The 21,487-nt window shown below is 40.2% G+C and overlaps 1 pseudogene; it reads left to right on the top strand.

Annotated features, from left to right (window-relative positions):
- The first annotated feature begins 7,583 nt into the window (after window positions 1-7,583).
- Window positions 7,584-21,385, top strand: LOC149845560 (nuclear transcription factor Y subunit C-3 pseudogene; annotated as a pseudogene).
- Window positions 21,386-21,487: the final 102 nt, after the last annotated feature.

Below are 21,487 nucleotides of genomic sequence, written 5' to 3'. Positions count from 1 at the left end.
GGCTTATTTAAATCTCAATCCAATGTCCTGTGTCTTTCATTATTTGCATTTTTTTTCTTGGCTCTTACATTTTGATTACTAGCATCAAGAAATGCTTTGATTCTTCTAAGAACTGTTGTTTTTCTTGTTCTCTTTCTTGGAATTGAGTTTTTTTTTATATATATATATATATAAACCCCCATGATCGCATCTTGTTGTTGACGTTCCGACGAGGCGAATCAGGGTATTGTACGTCCATTTGCCAGTGAATCACGTGAGGCCCAGCATTGTCGATCTTTTGGGTTTTCATCGATTGATTTTGATTATCATTTCTTTGCTTAATATCACCATTTACATTGCCCATTAAAAGCATCCCTTCTATTTCCTATTCTCTGCAATTTGTCTCCTAAAGTTTCATTATCACATCTGGCTGAGTCAGTTGTTCTGCTTTACCCATGCCCTTGGCTGAAGATGGGGGATCTCAATCCACATTGACTACAAAACCACGAGATGAACTAACATCTGATCTCATTTTGGTAATCAGATCAAATTTTGGCAGAAGAATTCTTTTGATCATATGCGATGTGACTTCAGATTAGCATACTAGGTATCCATGTATATATTCATCTACACCGATATGGCTTGTCTTCTGTAATTTTGATCGAGGTCCAGACCATCCCCTATAAACAGCCTGCGTGTGATAGAATTCTGTGAACAACTTGGTGTCATTTATGGGTATCAACATGCAAAGATCATTGTCTTATTACTTAGACACCCACATCAGTGATTCTCAAATGCCTTTTGCTCTTATTAATGGCTGCCCTTCACAGTCATAGAAATCGACATATTCAGTGGACTATCTGTGAAATGCTCGGCTAATGAAGACAAACAAGTACAAAAGGGAAATTCTCCTGTCTCTCTTGCAAATCAGAAGTTCGTTGCAAAAGCTTTTCCAGCATCATCTAGATCTGAAAAGAAAATTTTAAATAAACATATACATTTCAAATGGGTACATCCACTGATATTGCATAGGTCCACCAACCCTAAGTTCATATGGCAAATGTATGATCACATGTTCCATAACATTAAAAAATGTTGGTGGAAATATCTTTTATAGCTGACAAATAGTGGTTACGATAGATTCTTCGAGATTCTTTACTTCAGATACTACAACTTCTGTTGCGTACAATGTTCTAAAAAATCTACTCAACTCGGATAATACCCCCCCATATAGGTTTGTCTAACATATCATGGAATGCTAGGGGTATCAACCGTTGCATAATGACATGCCAATCATGTCTCTTCAACCTATATAGTTGTTCCTCGTCTATCTTCACAACCCGAGCAATGTTAGAAACGTAGCCCTCTGAAAATCTCAATTGTCTCAACCATTGACATACAAGTTTTACTTGATCTGATCCAAGCATGTACCTTGCCTTTGGTTTTAGTACTTTGTCATTGTACTCTTTGAGTTCCAATTCTGGTCTTTTACATACCACTTTTAAATTCATACGTGCCTTCGGATTATCCTTCGTTTTTCCTTTCACATTTATTACTGTATTAAACACATTATCGAACACATTTTTTTCTCACATGCATGACATTCAAATTATATCGTATCAATAAGGTTGGCCAATATGGTAGGTCCCAAAATATAGATTTCTTTATCCAATTGTGATCCTTCCCAAATCCAATAAAGGGTGTTGGCCTACGGGCATCTGTCAGTCCACATGAAAAGTATCACAATCTTCTTAAAATCTCTATGCGAGACAACCTTGTTGGTGGACCTTTCATTTCAGTTGTGCCTGCTCGAAACACATTTTTTTGTCATCGAAACGGATGATCGCTGGGTAGAAATTGATGGTAACCATCAAACCAGTATGACTTTCTTTCATGCGTCAATCTAAACAATTTTGTATCCTCCATGCAGTACGGACATGCTAATCTCTCATGTGTGCTTCAACCAGATAACATACCATATGCAGGGAAGTCACTGATTGTCTATAGAACAACAACCTTCATATTGAAGTTTTATTTTTTATGAGCATCGTACGTGAGAACACTTTCATCCCACAATATTTTTAGTTCATCAATAATGACCTCAAATATACGTCGAGATTTTGGCCCGGAAACATCGGACTAGAGATCAATAGAGACAAGAAAAGATTTTGACGCTTCATACACAAGTTTGGAGGTAGGTTGTATGGGGTGACAAATACCGGCCAACACGAATATGGGGTTGATCTACCCTCAAATGGATTAAATTCATTTGTACATAAACCGAGCCTAACATTTCTCACTTCTAAAGCGAAGTTCTGATGAGTACGATCAAAGTGCCTCCAAGCTTCTGCGTCAACAGGATGTATGATTTTGTCTTCATCATGTCAAACTTTATTTGCATGTCATATCATTTGTTTAGTTGTCCTCAAAGACATATAAAGATGTTGCAATCTAGAGGTGAGAAGGAAGTAGCAGAGTGACTTATATGACACTTCTTTTGACCTTGTGCTACCATTTTACTTTGTCTTTGGCTTGAACCAAGGATGTCCACATGATAAACATGATTTGCTATTTTCTTAATCTTTGAAATATAACATGTAGTGATTGAGACAATCATCTATCTTTTGATACCCCATACCTAGAGTATTGACCATAACCTTCGTACGATAGAGATTTTGTGATAATTTCTCATCTTTGGGCAACATACTCTTCACAATAGAATACAGACGATCAAAACACGATTTACTCAAATTAAACCCGGACTTCAAATTCAGTAGTTGAAGAACTGCAGACAAGATAGTGTGATTCTCACAACCATTCCACAATGATTCATCAACATCTCTAAGTAAGTCATAAAATGTACTAGTTGCATCATTTGTTGTTTCTTCCTCTACCCAGTTGGTGCATCACTATGTCCCACAACAGAACCCATTTTCGGTTTTGCGGCATCAAATATCAAATCCATATATGAATTATTGTGCACCACATCCACCCGTGCATCAAAATTATTCAAAAATTCTTCACCATGAAGTATCCAATTTTGATAACCACTAACAAAATCCTTCCTGTATAGGTGATGTCTAATGCCATGAGGATCTACAAATTGATTGTTCTTACACATCGTCTAGGGGCATCTGATCCGACCGATGAGATCCACTGTACTGACACTTGCCGTTGCGAATTCAATAAAACTCTCAACACCATCAATATATTCATGTGACACCTCATTATCAACTATCCTACGATACATCCATTCACAGTTTGCAGCTATTTTGTCCTATAATATTACAGATATTATCATCATCAGTTAAAAGAAAATCTTAATAATACGTAGATTTTTGTGTGCAATACACCATCACATCATATTTATACACATCAAGAGGATATTTAGAAATTTGAAATCACATTACATATAAGGATACATTCATTTAAACAAAAAATTCATGATACAATTTCACATGGAAGGCATAATCAAATAAAAAATAACTTCGTGCAAGCATGAATACAGAAACATCAAACATTGCAATACATTCAAATCATTCATATCAAAACATATATCAAACATGTACCTGTAGCAAACACACTCCAATATCCCACTAACTATTACCATGTTGAGCATGAAATCCGTACTCTAAAAATAAGAACACTTCTACTCATACATTAAAATCATGCTCAGCATGATCTCTAAACTTCATCAAAACAATCCTAGATATCCACAATTATGTGAGTGTGTGAACACAAAAGTGTTACATCCAATAAATTAAATAACATGTGATGTGCTTGCATCACTTACTCACCACGGGTATTTACCCAAATTTGCATTGCATTTTTAGCCACATGCGATGCTTAGCACTAAGCATCGCGTGTCTTTGGCTCAACAATGTACCTGCGAAGCACAAAATATACAATACAATACAGGGAGGCGAGTTGGAGGGTTACCTGCGAGGTCGCCGGAGACGGGATAAAAGAGTCAGGGATGTCTGAAACACGAGCGAAAAAGAGGGGGAAAGGGGATGTCCGGACGGAGGTGTCAGCCTAGGTCGGGTGCGCAACGAAAGGAGCTCAACAAGGCTACCGAAGAGGGGGGGGGACAGAAGGCGAGCTGGGGGGCAAGAGGAGGCGGCGGGCCGAGGGTCGACAGGCAGTGAGAAGGGGGGGCAAGGGAAGGCAGGGCAAGAGGAGGCGGGAAGGGGGGCGGCAGGTCGAGGGTCGATAGGTGGCAGGAAGGGGGGCGATGGGCGGTGGGCTGGGGGGCAAAAGGAGGGGGGAATGGGGGGCGAGAGGAGGCGAGAAGGGGGGCGACAGGTCGGAGGTCGACAAGCGGCAGGAAGGGGGGCGACGGCCGGCTGGCCGTGGGGGCAACAAGAGGTCGGTCGGGGGCCGACAAGAGGCAGGAAGGGCGGGCCAGGGGTTGACAGCGGCGAGAAGGGGGGCAATGGGCGGCGGGCCGTTGGGCAACAGGAGGTCGACAAGGGGGGAGGCGGGACAGGGGGCGACGGGAGGCAGGCCGGGGAGACGCGATAGAGAGAAAACAGAAAAGAGAAAGAAAGGAGAAAAAATTAGGGATTTACGAAGAAATTAGCAACGGATTCGCGATGGCCAAATTCCGCCGCTAAGCCATCACTATTTGGCGACGACTCAGCGACAAAATAGGTCTGTTGTTGATCCGTCGCTAAGCTGTAACAGATATGGCGACAGAATAAAATCCATCGCTAATCTGTCGCTACCTTGCGACGGATTATCGACAAAATATTTTTTGTCGCTAAAATCGCAAATAAATGATATTTTAGCGACGAATATCATTCTCTCGCTAATTCGTCGGCACTTTGCGATGAATTTTGTCTGTCGCTAAATAGAGTTTTTCTTGTGGTGAGGGGTCTGGGAGATAAACGGTATGAAAGATACACATTACTCACACACACATACACACATGCACACAACACACAACACACAAAGGCATGCACGTGCAAATCTTGGGATCTTTTTAAAGCCAATAGATGCTGATGCCTTTAAAAATAGGCACGGTGATTATGAACAGTCAAAATTAAAGACTTGAAGTATGCCTTTAAACATAGACATACACAGACACAACACACAAAGACAGACACGTGCAAAGCTTGGGATCTTTTTAAAGTCAATAGATGTTGATGCCTTTAAAAATAGGCACAATAATTATGAGCAATCAAAATTAAAGTTTTTTGTTGAAACACTACATTGCATGTGCCTTAAAGTATGGGTAGATTCAATCACTTAAAGCCCAGAGATGACCATTAGGATACATCCTACAGGGCCTACTTACATTTGGGTGTTTTCAGGTCGAATGTAATAGAGAGCTAAGGGCTACTTTTGTGCAATTGGAACTATTAACGTTTGAATATTTGTAGAAGACAACCTATGGGTTTAGTTGATCCTATGGAAGTAGTAAATATATCATGCTAATCTTTGACATTTTGGATCTCATGTCTTATCCCTAGGGCTATATTTGTGAAATTGGGAGTACAAATTTTGTATCTTCCAGGACTTGTATCTTATGACCTTTTTGCTTGATTTAACCAGCCATACTGGTAAGCTTACCATGTTGACAAATCCCATATAACATACCAACCTTTTGATCCTTTAATCTTGCTAATCCTAATGCATATTCATTTCAAGTATCATGTACTATATATATATATATCAGGTAGTTATGTACCATGATATCATATGGTGGTACAAACTCTTGTTTGTATGAAAACCATACAGCTGTTTACCATAGTTTATTTGCTATGTTAAATAGATCATAAGATCCGAGACTGAAATTCAATGGCTCACAATTCATTAAAATAAGGTTGGTCTAGAAATGGTATAAAACATCATATTTGAGTCAACTTTAACACATAGAAATAATAAATAGTACATGTTAGACTTGATTCACAGGTTAGATTTTTCATTTGGATCTTAGATCTACTTAAATTAAGTGTGTACCACCATAGAAGCACCCATATATATATATATATATATATATATATATATATATATATATATATATATATATATATATATATAGAGAGAGAGAGAGAGAGAGAGAGAGAGAGAGAGAGAGAGAGAGAGAGAGAGAGGTGCACGATCAGTGGTGTGTGCACAATTGTAAAAAAAAAAGACCTTTAGCAGCGGTTGTGACTTCTGGTAAAGGTCGGTCACTAACCGCTCCTAAAGGGTCTTTTTGGGTGCAATTGCGCCTGATCGAACACTCATGGTTCATCCGACGCAATTCGACCGAAGGGGTGTTCGATGATACACCCCTCTTTTATATATATATATATATATATATATATAAGTCTGTCTTGACCAAATCACTCTTTTAATGTTTTATCGCATTATTACATGTTTTAGATCAGACTCTAGATTATAAGTCATATTAGATTAGTAGAAGTTTATTGTGTTTAAACATATCTTCAAGGAAATCTAAAAAAAACACAGCACATATTGCACTAAACCTTTATTGCAGAAAAAAAATGCAGGTTTCCAAAAGCATATTTTGTAGTAAACAGGCAATTATAAAAATTTCTACAAGTTTAGATTAAGCAAAGAACACCTGCAACTAAGATTTTTTTTTAGCTGGTCCATTCAAGTCCATACTTGGGTTAGGATGGATCTATCACATACACACGCACACATAAAATCTTGTACAGATTTATTTTTGACCTTGATCGTTTGAGTCTAGTTAGTTCCATCATTGGGAATAACTAGGGAATTAACTAACCTAGGTTCAATCGACAACATTGACATTAGAAAAATGGAAAGAAGGAAAAAGGCTCTCTTTCATTGTTAAGCACATGGAGCTAATACCTTTTGTGCTTGATGCATGGTTAGAAACCATAATCTACATTCTCTTTCAAATAACGGGTGATGGGTTAAAATGTTTTCATCTCATCTACATTTTCAAGTAAAGAGGAAAAAGAAGAAAAAGTTAGCTCCAAGCTAAGCTAAACTTGGCTCAAGCTGGGTATTTTCTATGGCAGGCCAAGTTCAAACAGCCTAGGCTTGAAGTCAGTTCACTTGTGGCTGCCAACTTACGGGGCACTTTTTTCGCCCAGTATACCAAGAATTCTTGATTGGGCTTGCTTGTGCATGTGCTTAAGAAAAAAGTGATCTGCTTTATGATGAGTTAACATTTCGAGATATTACCCAAGCCATGTCTTGAGACTGCAAATTGTTCTATGTGAAATTTGGATACCTTCTTTCCTTTTGCAACGCATTTGTGAATGGCGTTTTTGTTTTGTTTTTTACACAAATTAAGTGTTGCAATTGTTTTTGTTTATGAACTTGTGTTCCTTATGGGCCTCTGAGTCTCTGACTTCTGTCTTTGAATCCCCTGTTTTTTGGTCGTCTGCATTCTCCTTTCCTGTTTTTTGACTTACATGTGTGGTTCCATCATTATTCTCTGCCATTATTATCTAATTCTTGACTGAATAAATCCTTTTTTTGGATAATTTAACTGAATAAATATGGCTATTTAGAAATATGGTATCTTTCAGGTTATATTAGATTAATTTTCATTTACATAAATGTGATAAAATTCAGGATAGATTAGTTGAAACTTGGTCTTTTATTACAAAGTCATAATGGATAAGCAAGGACAAGGACAACCACCTGTAATGGGTGTTGTCACTGGAGCGGCACCGATACCATATAACACACAACCCTATCAAGCTGCTCAGATGGTAGGGCCTGGGACTGCTGGATCTGCTGTGGTCTGTCTTCAATCAGAACTGCTCAGAACCAACTTATATATCAGCACTTGCACCAACAACAGGAATCTCATCAACTTCAACATACATAATGGAATATATATATATATATACTACTTAGAATAAATATATATAGCCATATTAGTCGAGTCTTTGAATTTTTATTTTAACGCTTAAACCCATTGTATTTTAGACATTTTAACAAGAAATGAGGTTTTAAGAAAATGCTTGAGTCTTTGTGTGAATTTAGAAAGTTTCTTTCAAAGAAAACAAGTCCTATGTGTAATTAAAAAAAGGGTTTTAAGGGAATCAGGACTTAGTAGAAAATTTTGGCAAAATAAAAAGTAAAACTAAAGGGAGTTTTAGAATTTTTAAAATAAAGCGTTGGCATAGGGCCAACATCACCCAAATAGGCAAGGGTGCACGCTAGAGTGCAGCCCATGCTTTATTTTTGAAAAGATTTCTTCAAAAAAAATAATAAATGATAAAACAAAGAAGGGCGTGCCTGAATAGTGCCCTAGAAGGGCGTGTGGGCTATAGAAAGAATTATTTTCAAACATGCCACCGCTTAGAAGGACGTGACATTTGAGTGGATGGACCCTGGTCGTCCATCTTGTCAGAGTAATCTCCATCGTTGAATCTTGAAAACCCTAGCCTATTTAAAGATTTCAAGAAGGGGGAAGAGAGAGAGAAAAAACCAGTCGATTCTCTCTCTCTCTCTCTCAACGATCGTGCCCTTCTCCTTTGCGCCCAACCTCTCCATTTTGCAAACGTGTAGGGTTGGGTACTACTTGGTACTTCCCTCTACACGTCTAAGAAAGAGGAGAATGACACTTTGTAGCATCCACTCCAAAAAAATGCATTTGCTACGGTGAGATTTTTTTTTCTAATCTAAGCTTTTGAAGAAGATGCAATTTTTCTATCATGACTCCACTCTCTCACATGCATTTTCTGTAATGCAAGGGGATTGGGCTGATTAGAAAACCTAAATGGGGTGTAAAATAGTCCACTTCGCATGCTCACCCATGCACAACATTTTATCTCGTGAGACTTGTTGTTTCCTCTACGTGTGGAGGACTGAACCACCAAGATTCGGACTCCCCCATTACCTCAGCAGCATGCCAGGCTGCAACATTAAACCTCACCGTTGGTGGGTAGGTCTGCTGCAGTTGGCCACCCATCTTACTTTTTTTTATTTTATCGTTTACCTCCTTGGCATTGGGCATACCTCGACGTGCGGGCAAGACTGCTCAAGCAATCCTTGCCACACCTTGCAAGCATCATTCTGAGTCAAACCACAACATGCTGCAGTTGGATTATTGTGGCTGCATGCTGCTGTGGAACTAGACCAAGTTTGGACCTGCAAGTTGTACCAGACCAAGGCGGTTATTCCTTTTCTTATTGTGCTACAGCTCGGTCGAGCGAGGACCAGCAGGCCCTGGTACAAACCAGGCGTGTGTTCTACCCAGTAGCTGCAACAACCTAGGCGCCTGAGCCAGCTAGCCTCATTTACAACCTCAGTAGCCCTGACCCCGTCACGCCCTGCGGTTTGGGTGCCCTCGCTTAAAGACTGCATTGGTCCAGTTGCAGCTGGAGCTCTCTCAGGCCCACCCTTGGTTGCGTTGGGATTCTCGAGCTAGGGCATGACAGGTCTGAACCAAGGGCTCGGTCCAGACCAGTCTCAACCCATCGGTTTTCATAGTTCCACGTTCCCACTACTCGATTGCATGGGTTTTCCTTAGAACCGTCAGGTCTGAATCCCACCTAGGTGTTGCATGCCTAAGGCAGTGTGCTCCTTAGCCTCACAACGAGACCCCAACTAGGTGTCTCAAGCAGACCTGCTCTGCCCGCAAACCCACACACGTGATTCCAGAATTTCTCCTAAATCCGGACATGATGTGGGAAGCATCTCCCAGCCGAACCATGCAGCCCGTTCAAGGCCCAAACTGCACATGGTTGTAGTTGGTCCTATGTTTGAATAACCTGTCTGGCTGCTACCCATCGTGGCATAGTCTAGTACCCTGCAAAAGAAATGTTTGAGAACCCCTTTCAAGCCTTATTATGCAAACTCTAGCGCTTGCTAGCAGCACCCCGTTGCTGCGATTTTCTGTAGAAATGGTGCCCTTTGGGCAGTGCTTCACCGATGCAAATTTTTGTAGACACGACGCTCTATGGCAGCGTATCGCTTGCTGCAAATTCCTGCAGTGATGGCGCTATGTGGCAACACCTTTCTTCCTGCAAGTTCCCTGCTGAATTGGTACATGGCAACACTTCGCAGGCTGCAATTTTTTGCATGATTGGACGCGCATTGCAGCACCACGCTTGTGGCAGCATGAATAAAATAATGTATTTTTGAACTCTAGAATTTTTAGAATTATGCAGCATGCCTCATAGATTCTGAAAATTTACACGCACCTCTATCACAACTTGTCATTGAACTAAATTGTTTGAGTGAAGCATGCTTTGTTAATCAAGTGTCATAGACTTATGGTTTCATAATATGCAACATATCGCTTCGAATAGAATCATGTGCATTTTTTATGACTCATGATGCATGTTATGCATTTGACACTTGATGTGTCCCAAAATGAAAAAGGAGACTTGGAGCACCACAACAGAGATATGAAATGTTGTACTTGATATCATGTTATATGCTGAAACTCTATGACGAGTTAGGTTGGGCGTTGGACTCATTTTGTGAGTTGAGCTCACTTGCTCATGAAAGTCATACACCCCTAAAATAATATGTGTGGTTTTCGCCTTCACAGGCGAAGTGCTCCTCTTGGCTGGAATATGCTAGAGCACATGAATGGGTGGGCTAAACTTGTCATGATGTTCATGTTGCTTTGCAGAGAACACAAGAAAATTGTGCCTAAGTACCTCAAAACGAGGGAATAATTACTAACTAAGCTTAAAAAAGATAAACCGCCCAAGAGCCCATTCACAAACGGTTCACCTTATAGAGTGTGAATGGTACAACCTTGAGTGATAGGTCATTTTATGACATATTTTTGGAGGAGCTATGACATCCTCGTGACCTCCAGTCACTCAGAGTTAGGGAGATTGAGGTTACCAATAGTGGTAATCCTCAGCTACTGCAGTAGTATGGATTACAATATGTTTCCTATGTGATGATTCTCTCAGCCATGGGCAGCTTGCATGAGGTTTGTTTACTCGGTTTGTAGGTATTTCGATTATCACACTCAATAAAATAATAAACACCGATGGTATTTATCACAGATAAGATGTTTTCCTGTGTAAGAATAATTAAACTAATTTTACTAATTGCTTACTCATTAGTAGCATAGTGGGATGAACTTTGGTCGATTTATGCTTAGATACTCTTGGTTGTGATTAGAATGCATGCTCTTTACTTGACAAAGATATCCATTGCTTAGTCTTCCTTTTTACTGCTAAAGTTATCCACTTTTCTGTTTATAGTCATACCTGATTAAAAGTTAAATGTTGCAAATGAATGACATTACATAATCATGCTAGTTTTGCTCAAATTCTTCAATTGTGATAAGTTATGGAATATCTCACCAGCTCGCAAGAGTTTTGACCCTGTTTTATGGGGTGCAGGTGATGCTCGATAGGTGGTGCGATGGGGGCTGATGTGTTGCGAGGATAGGACCATGCTCCCAAATGGCTCATGTGATTCTAGATGGTCATTTTAAGGAGTGTTCCAAGATTTGAGATTTTTGTTAAAGATTGTAATCCAAATCTATATATCATTTTTTAATAGAAAGCTCTTCATGTATTCATGCAAATGCTAAACTCCTTTATGTAACCTGCTCAAGGAATGCCAACTATTACCCTTCCAATCTTTCCGCTTTATGCAACCTTACAAAAAAAAGTTTTTGTCTAAAAACCCATGATTTTTTTAAAGTTGGTATTTTTGGGGCATTACAACTTTTGGTATCAGAGTCGTGTTTTAGAAGCATGGTTCGAGACTTAACACACATCGACAATCACACTGTAAGTATACCTGACTCAGTAAATTATGATGTTTGCTACTTTATTTACTTCCTCTTGCATAATTATATAAATGTATGGTTTATTAGATGTCGTCAGAAGTGAAGCATGACGAGATGCTTGAAGCCTTACACGATTTGGCTCAAGGCATAGAGAATCTAAAGCAGGCAGTTCCGAAAATAATAAGAAGTGTACAAGTACTCATAAATCGGGCACCTCCTTGCGCGAGATGCAAGATGAATCACGCGAAACAAGTCTGTCCCCATGAATTATGTGAATGCACATACTGTGGAATTAGAGAACACATCTAAGTAGAGTGTCAGTTGAAGGTTGGTTAAAAAGTTTGGAAGGAAAATGTTGTTACGATAGATGATGAAGTTTCCCATGCCAACTCCTACGAGAGTTGAAGTCCTTGACCTAGACCTTAAGATGACTTTGCACACTTCACCAAATTCTTCCCAATATACACCAGCTTCGCCACCTCGTTCCCCAGTACCTAAGTGGAGACAATTGATGAACATAAATGATTATTGTGATTATTATACCAGTTATAACTAAAATAATGTTGCTTTGTTGAGAGTCATTTGATGAGACTCTAAGATAGTGCTTCGTTTTTGTTTTCCAACTAAGTTGGATATTTTTGTAACCCTATCATTGTTGAAGGGTATTTAACGAATGATATGATATTTTACAAAATCACATGGCTTACTTTTCTTATGATAAGATTATGTTGTTCTCTAAGTGCATGAACTATCTTATACAATATTTTTTCATGTTCAAGATTGCTTGGCAAGGACACTGCAACAATATCATGGATACCCTTAACATCCTTGCAGAGGTTGTGGGTCGACAAGCCGAAGCAATGCGCGCAATAGGAGACAACCTTCAATAGGTGGCTCAAGGGCGCGAGACTCCTATCTCAGTACCGAACACCAAAGTTTCATATAAGCAGTTCATGAGCATGAACCCACCGTTGTTCAATGGAAAATCCACTCTTGAAGCAGCCGAGAATTGGATTCGAGAGATAGAGCGATTTTTTCATGTACTGCAAGTCGGGGAGGAGCAAAAAGTCAACTTTGAAACATATAGACTTTATGAGGATGCAGAGAGATGGTGGGCTACCACCTTGGAGGTAAAGTTTGCAAACAGACCAGTCACATGGACATAATTCATGGATGTTTTTTTTGCAGCATATTTTTTGAAACACGAGAGGAGTAGGAAGATGCAGGAATTTTTGGACCTTCAGCAGGGTGGAGCTACCTTGGCCGAATACATCACCAAGTTCAGAAGTCTAGAGAGCTATTGCCAAATGTCTACATGATAGAGGAAGAACGCTCGATAAAATTTGTTCATGGTTTGAAGTCAGCACTGTGAACTAAAGTTTATATTCATGGTCCTAAGACTTTAGATGAGGCCCTAGAAGTGACTACTCTCCTAGAATAGGGCTAGTTTGAATCGCAAAAGTCATAACCATTCCACAGTACCCATCAATTAGGTTAAAAGAGTTGGCCTAAAAAGAGATCATTCTAGAAGAATACTGGCGAGAAGTTCACTCCCCCCACAAAGAAGTCTAGACAACAAGGAAACACCAGGTTCCAATAGCTGAAACCACCATCATCAACACTGAGTTGTCAGAAATGCTCAATCGATCATCCTGACAGGCTGTGTCCTCGTGAAACTGGCGGTTGCTTATATTGTGGCAAGATGAGCCACTACATCAGGGATTGCCAGAAGAAGCAGTCAGACAAGTTGAGGAAGAACAACCCTGGACCATCTCAACCACCTTTTCGACAACCACCATAATAGCAACAACAACCTCAACAACAAAAGATGAGCAATCAGAAGAGTGTGGCGGGACGTGCTTACGCAACTACCGTGGAGCAACTGACCAAAGGCGAATTGGTTCAAGGTACTGTATTAGTCGTTGAACAAACAACTTTTACTTTGTTTGATTGTGGTGCTTCACATTCTTTCATCTTAGATAGATTTGCTAGAACTTTGTTTGTCCTTGTTGAATCTTTGAATTACCCGTTGGAGGTCCATACTCTGACTAATGATCATTCTTTGTGCACTGTCTATATCCCGAGCATCGAAGTGTCAGTGGTGGGTCAGAACTTGCTAGTTGCCGTAATCCTGTTAGATATGTCTGAGTTTGATATCATTCTAGGCATAGATTGGTTATTCGAATATCACACTCAAGTTTTGTGCAGAGAAGGCAAAGTTCTATCTCAGCCCAATCGTCCGATTATAAAGATCAAATTCTCTCAACCAATGCGGGACAATCGTTTGATTTCTTCTTCCAAGGCTCAGAAATATTTGCGAAATGAGGGTATTGTGTTCTTAGTTAGTACCACCCTAGTTGAACCTAAAGTTGTCTTAATCGAGAACCTAGATGTTGTTCGGGAGTTTTCGGACGTGTTCCATGAGGAATTACCTGAATTACCTCCTTAGCGAGAGATCAAGTTTTGTATTGAGTTGTTGACTGGAACCACTCTGATTTCTAAGGCACCGTATCGTATGGCCCTAGCAGAACTCGAGGAACTGAAGAGACAATTGCAAGAGTTGATGGAGCAAGGCTTCATCAGACCAAGTATATCTTCGTGGGGTGCACCAGTATTGTTCGTAAAGAAGGACAGATCCATGAGATTGTGTATCGACTATAGGATGCTCAACCAAGCTACGATTAAGAATAAGTATCTGTTATCGAGAATAAAAGACTTCTTTGACCAGTTGCAGAAGGAAAATATATTCTCAAAAATTGACCTCAGATTGGGTTATCATCAACTCAGAATCAAGGAGGAAGATGTCTTAAAGACAACCTTTTAAACTAGATACAAATTATATGAGTTCATAGTGATGCCCTTTAGGCTCACTATTGCACCTGCAACATTTATGGATTTGATGAACCAAATCTTTCATCCGTTCGTGGACACTTTCGTGATTGTGTTCATTGATGATATCTTGATCTACTCAGAGAGTCCTGAGCAACATCAAGAACATTTGCGGATTATCTTAGGAGTACTTTGGGAGCATAGACTGTTCACCAAGTTCTCCAAATGTGAGTTTTGGCTCAAGCGAGTCATGTTTTTGGGTCACGTGATATCCAATGATGGAGTGTCAGTGGATCCAACAAAGGTCGAAGTTGTGTTAGACTGGAAACAACCTCAGAATGTCTCAGATGTTCATAGTTTCCTTGGATTAGCTGGATATTATCGGCTTTTTATTCAAGATTTCTCCAGAATCACGCTTCCTATGATGAAGCTCTTGTATAAGGAAGTCAAGTTTGAGTGGACTGACTCATGCAAAGAGAGTTTTCAGATCCAGAAGACGAAGCTAATGACATCCCCTGTCTTGGCTTTACCTTCTGACAGAGGTGGTTTTATGGTGTACATAGATGCCTCAAGAATAGGTTTGAGATGGGTGTTAATGCAACATGACAGAGTTATAGCATACGCATCAAGAGAGTTGAAAGTTCATAAGAGAAACTATCCAACTCATGACCTGGAGTTAGCAGCAGTGGTGTTCATATTGAAATCTTGGCGACACTACTTGTATAGAGATTCGTTCGAGGTCTTTTCTGACCACACAAGTCTCAAGTATTTATTTTCTCAAAAGGAAGTAAATATGAGATAGCATCGTTGGCTCGAGTTTATCAAAGACTATAAGTTCACTTTGTCTTACCACCCTGGTAAGGCGAATGTTGTGCCTGATGTGCTTAGTCGCAAATCAAGTGGTGTACTGGCTAGTATTGTGTGAAGCCAAAGGTTGATCGAGGATTTCGTGAGTTGGAAGCCATTTTTGCTTGGAGGCAGAATCATCCAATTGTTTGGTCTGACCATTCGATCAGAGATCTTGCCAAGGATCGTCGAGGCACAGAAGCAAGATGCACAGTATGAGAAGTTTGCAGCTCGAGCCTGAGAAGAAGGTTCAACATTTCGCATAGACAATGACAATAGTATCCATATAGAGCGTCGACTTTGGGTGTCAGATAACCCTGAGTTGAAGAAAGAAATTATTAATGAGGCTCATTTGTCTAAGTACATCGTTCATTCTAGTGGTACTAAGATGTTCAAGGATCTTCAACGAAAGTATTGGTGGAACGGTATGAAGCGGAAAGTTGCCACTTACGTCTCGAGTTGCTTGACTTGTCAGAAAATCAAGATTGAGCACCAATGTTTCGAAGGTTCCATGTAGAGGATCAAGATTCCTCAATGAAAATGGGAAGATGTCATCATGGATTTTGTGGTAGGTTTACTGTGAATCAGACGAAAGCATGATGCGATTTGGGTGATTATGGACAGACTCACCAAGTTTGCTTATTTATTGCCCATCAAGGTCAGTCAACCTCTCGAGAGTTTGGCCGAGTTGTACATCTGAGAGATAGTAAGGCTACATGGTGTACCATTGTCGATCATTTTGGATCGTGATCCGAGATTCACGTTGCGACTATGGGGACAATTGCAGTCAACCGTAGAGACGAAGCTGAAGTTCAACACTGCTTTTCAGCCTCAGTCTGACAGACAGTCAGAGAAAACTATTAAGACCTTAGAAGACATGTTGCAAGCTTGTATGCTCGATTGACAGGGCAAATGGCACACCTGTGTTTAGTTGAGTTCACCTACAATAATAGTTATCACGCCAGTATCAGAATGGCTCCATACAAAGCTTTATACAGAAGACATTGTCGATCACTGTCATATTTGGATGATATCAATGAGAGATCGATCAAATCATCGATAGTTCTTCAACACTACACTAAGCAAGTGCAGAAGATTCGAGAGCGATTAAAAGCAACTCAAGATAGACAAAAGAGTTATGGTCACCAGAGATGACGAAATTTTTTTTTTCTACTAATGATATGGTTTTCATAAAGGTGTCATCGACCAAGGGTGTTTTTTGTTTCGGAAAGAAAGGAAAGTTGAGCCCTAGATTCATTGGATCGTTCAAGATTCTTGAACGGATCGACAAAGCAGTATATCGAGTTGTGCTACCTTCGTAATATGCCCAGATTTATAATGTTTTTCATGTATCGATGCTAAGGAAGTACATTTCTGATCTATCACACATCATCAGATATGAGGACGTGGAAGTACAAGAAGACTTGACAATAACTGAGAAACTGGTTGAGATTGTTGACTGACAGTATCAATTTCTGCGTACCAAGACCATTCCTTTGGTCAAGGTGCATTGGCAACACCATAGCATCGAAGAATACACATGGAAGCCTGAAGCGAGTATGAGGGAGAAATACCCTGACCTTTTTATTGATTGGTGTATGTGACTTCACGGGCGAAATCCTTTTTAAGGAGGGTAAGATGTATGACCCATAAATTTTTGAAGAAAATTTAGTACATGATGAAATTTTAGTATATATATATATACTACTTCTTAGAATAAATATATATAGTCATATTAGTCGAGTCTCTGGATTTTTATTTAAACGCTTAAACCCATTGCATTTTAGACATTTTAACAAGAACTGAGGTTTTAAGAAAATGCTTGAGTCTTTGCGTGAATTTAGAAAGTTTCTTTCAAAGAAAACAAGACCTATGTGTAATTTAAAAAAAAATGGGTTTTAAGGGAAACATGACTTAAGTGAAAATTTTTGGCAAAATAAAAACTAAAACTAAAGGGGTTTTTAGAATCTTTAAAAATTCTAACGTTGGCATAGGGCGAATGTCACCCAAATAAGCAAAGGTGCATGCTAGAGTGCAGCCCACGCTTTGTTTTTGAAAAGATTTCTTCAAAAAATTTAAATAAATGATAAAACAAGGAAGGGCATGCATGAATAGTACCCTAGAAGGGCATGTGGGTTGTAGAAAAAAATAATTTTAAACATGCCACCGCCTAGAAGGACGTGGCACTTGAGGGGATGAACCCTGGCCGCCCATCTTGTCAGAATAATCTCCACCATTAAATCTTGAAAACCTTAGCCTATTTAAAGATTTCGAGAAGGGGAAGAGAGAAAAAAAACCGTACCCGATTTTCTCTCTCTCCCTCTCTTTCTCTCCCAACGATCGTGCCCTTCTCCTTTGCACCCAACCTCTCTATTTTGCTAACATGTAGGGTTGCGTACCACTTGGGACTCCCCTTTACATGTCTAAGCAAGAGGAGAACGATGCTTTGTAGCATCCACTCCAAAAAATCACATTTGCTACAGTGAGATTTTTTTTCTTCCTAATCTAAGATTTTGAAGAAAATGCAATTTTTCTATCATGACACCACTCTCCCACATGCATTTTTTGTAATGCATGGGGATTGGGCTGATTAGAAACCCTAAATGGGGTGTAGAATAGTCCACTTTGCATGCTCACCCACACATAAAATTTTATCTTGTGAGACTTGTTTCCTTTATGTGTGGAGGTCTGAACCACCAAGATTCAGACTCCCCCATTACCTCAGTGACATGCCAGGCTATAGCAGAAAACCTCACCGTTGATGGGTCGGTCTGCTGCAGTTGGCCGCCCGTCTTACTTTTTATTATTATTATTGTTTTATTTTAAGTTTCTATTTTTTAGTTTACCTCCTTGGCATTGGGTAGGCCTCGATGTGCGGGCAAAATGGCTCAAACAACCCTTGCCACACCTTGCATGTGTCATTCTCAGTCAAACCATAGCTGGGTTGTTGTGGTTGCATGCTGCTGCGGAACCAGACCAAGTCTGGACCTGTAGGTCATACCAGACCAAGGCGGTTATCCCTTTTCTTGTTGTGCTGTAGATCGGTCGAGCCAGGACTAGCAGGCCCTAGTACCGACCAGGCATGTGTTCTGCTCAGTAGCCTAGGTGTCTGGGCCAGCTAGCCCCATTTATAACCTCGGTAGCCCCCACCCTGTCATGTCCTGTGGTTCGGGCATCCTCGCTTAAAGACTGCATTGGTCCAACAGCAACTGGAGCTCTCTCGGGCCAGTCCTCGACTGCATTGGAATTCTTGAGCTAGCGCATGACCGGTCTAGACCAAGGGCTCAGTCCAAACCGGTCTCAACCCATCAGTTTGCATAGTTCCACGTCCCATTGCTCGGCCCTTAGAACCACCAGGTGTGAATCCTACCTAGACGATGCAGATCTTATAAGGCGGTGTGCTCCTTAGCCTCACAACCGGGTGTCTTGAGCAGACTTGCTCTGCTCGCAAACTCACACACGCGAGTCCAAAATTTCTCCTAAGTTCGGGCATGATGTGGGAAGTGTCTCCCAGCCGAACCATGCAGCCCGTTCAAGGCTCAAACTGCACGTGGTCCTATGTTGGAATAACCTGTTTGGTTGCAACCCATTGTGGCATAGTCTGATACCCTATAGAAGCAACCTTTGAGAACCCCTTTCAAGCCTTATTACGCAAACTCTAGTACTTGCTGGCAACACCCCGTTGCTGCAAGTTTCTGCAGAAATGGTGCCCTTTGGGCAACACTTTGCTGTTGCAAATTTCTGCAGACACGATGCTCTATGGCAGCGTATCACTTGCTGCAAATTTCTGCAGTGATGATGCTATGTGGCAGCGCCTTTCGTGATGAAGTTCCATGTAGAATTGGTACATGGCAGCACTTCGTAGGCTGCGATTTCCTGCATGATTGGATTCACATTGCACCACCCCACTTCTTGCGACATTTTTGTTTTTTTCTCTCATATTTAATACTTATGGTAGCATGAATGGAACAATGTATGTTTGAACTCTAGAATTTCTAGAATTATGCAGCATGCCTCATAGATTCTGAAAATTTACACGCACCTCTATCATAACCTGTCACTGAACTAAATTGTTTGAGTGAAGCATGCTTTGTTAATCAAGTGTCGTAGACTTATGGTTTCATAATATGCAATATATCGCTTCGAATAGAATCATGTGCATTTTCTATGACTCATGTTGCATGTTATGCATTTGACACTTGATTTGTCCCAAAATGAAAAAGGGGACTTGGAGCACCACAGTAGGGATATGAAATATTGTACTTGATATTATATTATATGTTGAAACTCTATGACGAGTTAGGTTGGGAGTTAGACCCATTTCGTGAGTTGAGCTCACTTGCTCATGAAAGTCATACACCCCTAAAATAACGTGTGTGGTTGTCGCCTTCACAGGTGAAGTGCTTCTCTTGGCTGGAATATGCTAGAGCACATGAATGAATGGGTTGGCCTCGTCATGATGTTTGTGTTGCCTTGCGGAGAACAAAAGGCAGTTGTGCCTAAGTACCTCAAAATGAGAGAATAATTATTAACTAAGCTTAAAAAAGATAAACTGCCCAAGCGCCCATTCACAAACGGTTCACCTTAGAGAGGGGATGGTACAACCCTGAGTGACAGGTCATTTTATGACATATTTTTGGAGGAGCTATGGCATAGGGAGATTGAGATTACCAATAGTGGTAATCCTCAGCTATTGCAGTAGTATAGATTGTAATATGTTGCCTATGCGATGATTCTCTTTGTCATGGGCCACTCACATGAGGTTTGTTTACTCGGTATGTATGTACTCTGATTATCACACTCAATAGAATAATAAACACCGATGGTATTTATCACAAATATGATATTTTCTTTTGTGTACCCGAAAGAGTAATCAAGATAGAACAATTAAACTAATTTTACTAACTGCTTACTCATTAGTAGCATAGTAGGATGAACTTTGGTCGATTTATGGTTAGATACTCTTGGTTGTGATTAGAATGCATGCTCTTTACTTGATGAAGATTTTCATTGCTTAGTCTTCTTTTTTACTGCTAAAGTTATCCACTTTTCTGTTTATAGTCATACCTGATTAAAAGTTAAATGCTGCAAATGAATGACATTACATAAGCATGCTAATTTTGCTCAAATTCTTCAATTGTGATAAGTTATGGAATATCTTACCAGCTCGCAAGAGTTTTGTCCCCGTTTTATGGGGTGCATGTGATGCTTGATAGGTGGTGTGATGGGGGCTGATGTGTTGCGAGGATAGGACCATGATCTTAAATGGTTCATGCGATTCTAGATGGTCATTTTGAGGAGTGTTCCAAGATTTGAGTTTTTTGTTAAAGATTGTAATCCAAATCTGTATCTCATTTTTTAATAGAAAGCTCTTCATGTATTCATGCAAATGCTAAACTTCTTTCAGTAACCCGTTGAAGAAATGCCAACTATTACCCTTCCAATCTTTTCGCTTTGCGCAACCTTACAAAAAAAAGTTGTCTAAAAACCCATGATTTTTTAAAGTTTGGTATTTTTGGTGAGTTACAAACCAGATGCAAGAGATTGAGCAGACCACAGATTTCAAGAATCATAGTTTACCCTTGGCAAGAATCAAGAAGATTACGAAGGCTGATGAGGATGATATCAGCCGAGGCTCCCGTTGTATTTGCAAAGGCTTGTGAAATGTTCATCCTTGAGCTCACACTGAGGTCGTGGATCCACACTGGAGAGAATAAGAGGCAAACACTTTCGAAGAATGACATAGTTGCTGCAATCATAAGGACTGACATATTCGACTTTCTGGTTGACATAGTTCCCAGAGATGAGTTGAAGGATGAGGTAGTGACAGGAATCCCAAGAGCTGGAGCACCACCTGAAGTGACTCAGCCTGTTGCTCCAGTTGGAGCACAAGGAATGATAATGGGGAAGCCTCTCATGGATCCATCAGTTTTGCTCAACAGCCTCGCTCGCCCCAATGTTCCACAACATATGTGGCAGCCTCAGCTCTCCTCACAAGAGGAGAAACAACCAACACAGCAGTAGCAACAATAGACTTGAACAAGGTTGATAACAATGATACGCTGCTACTAGTAGTAGTAGTAGTAGTAGTAGTAGTAGTAGTAGTAGTAGTAGTAGTAGTAGTAG

Source organism: Nuphar pumila, chromosome 2, assembly GCF_984573655.1.
Source record: "Nuphar pumila chromosome 2, dmNupPumi1.hap1.1, whole genome shotgun sequence".
NCBI classification, from domain to species: Eukaryota; Viridiplantae; Streptophyta; class Magnoliopsida; order Nymphaeales; family Nymphaeaceae; genus Nuphar; species Nuphar pumila.
This window is presented reverse-complemented; position numbering and strand designations above follow the sequence as displayed.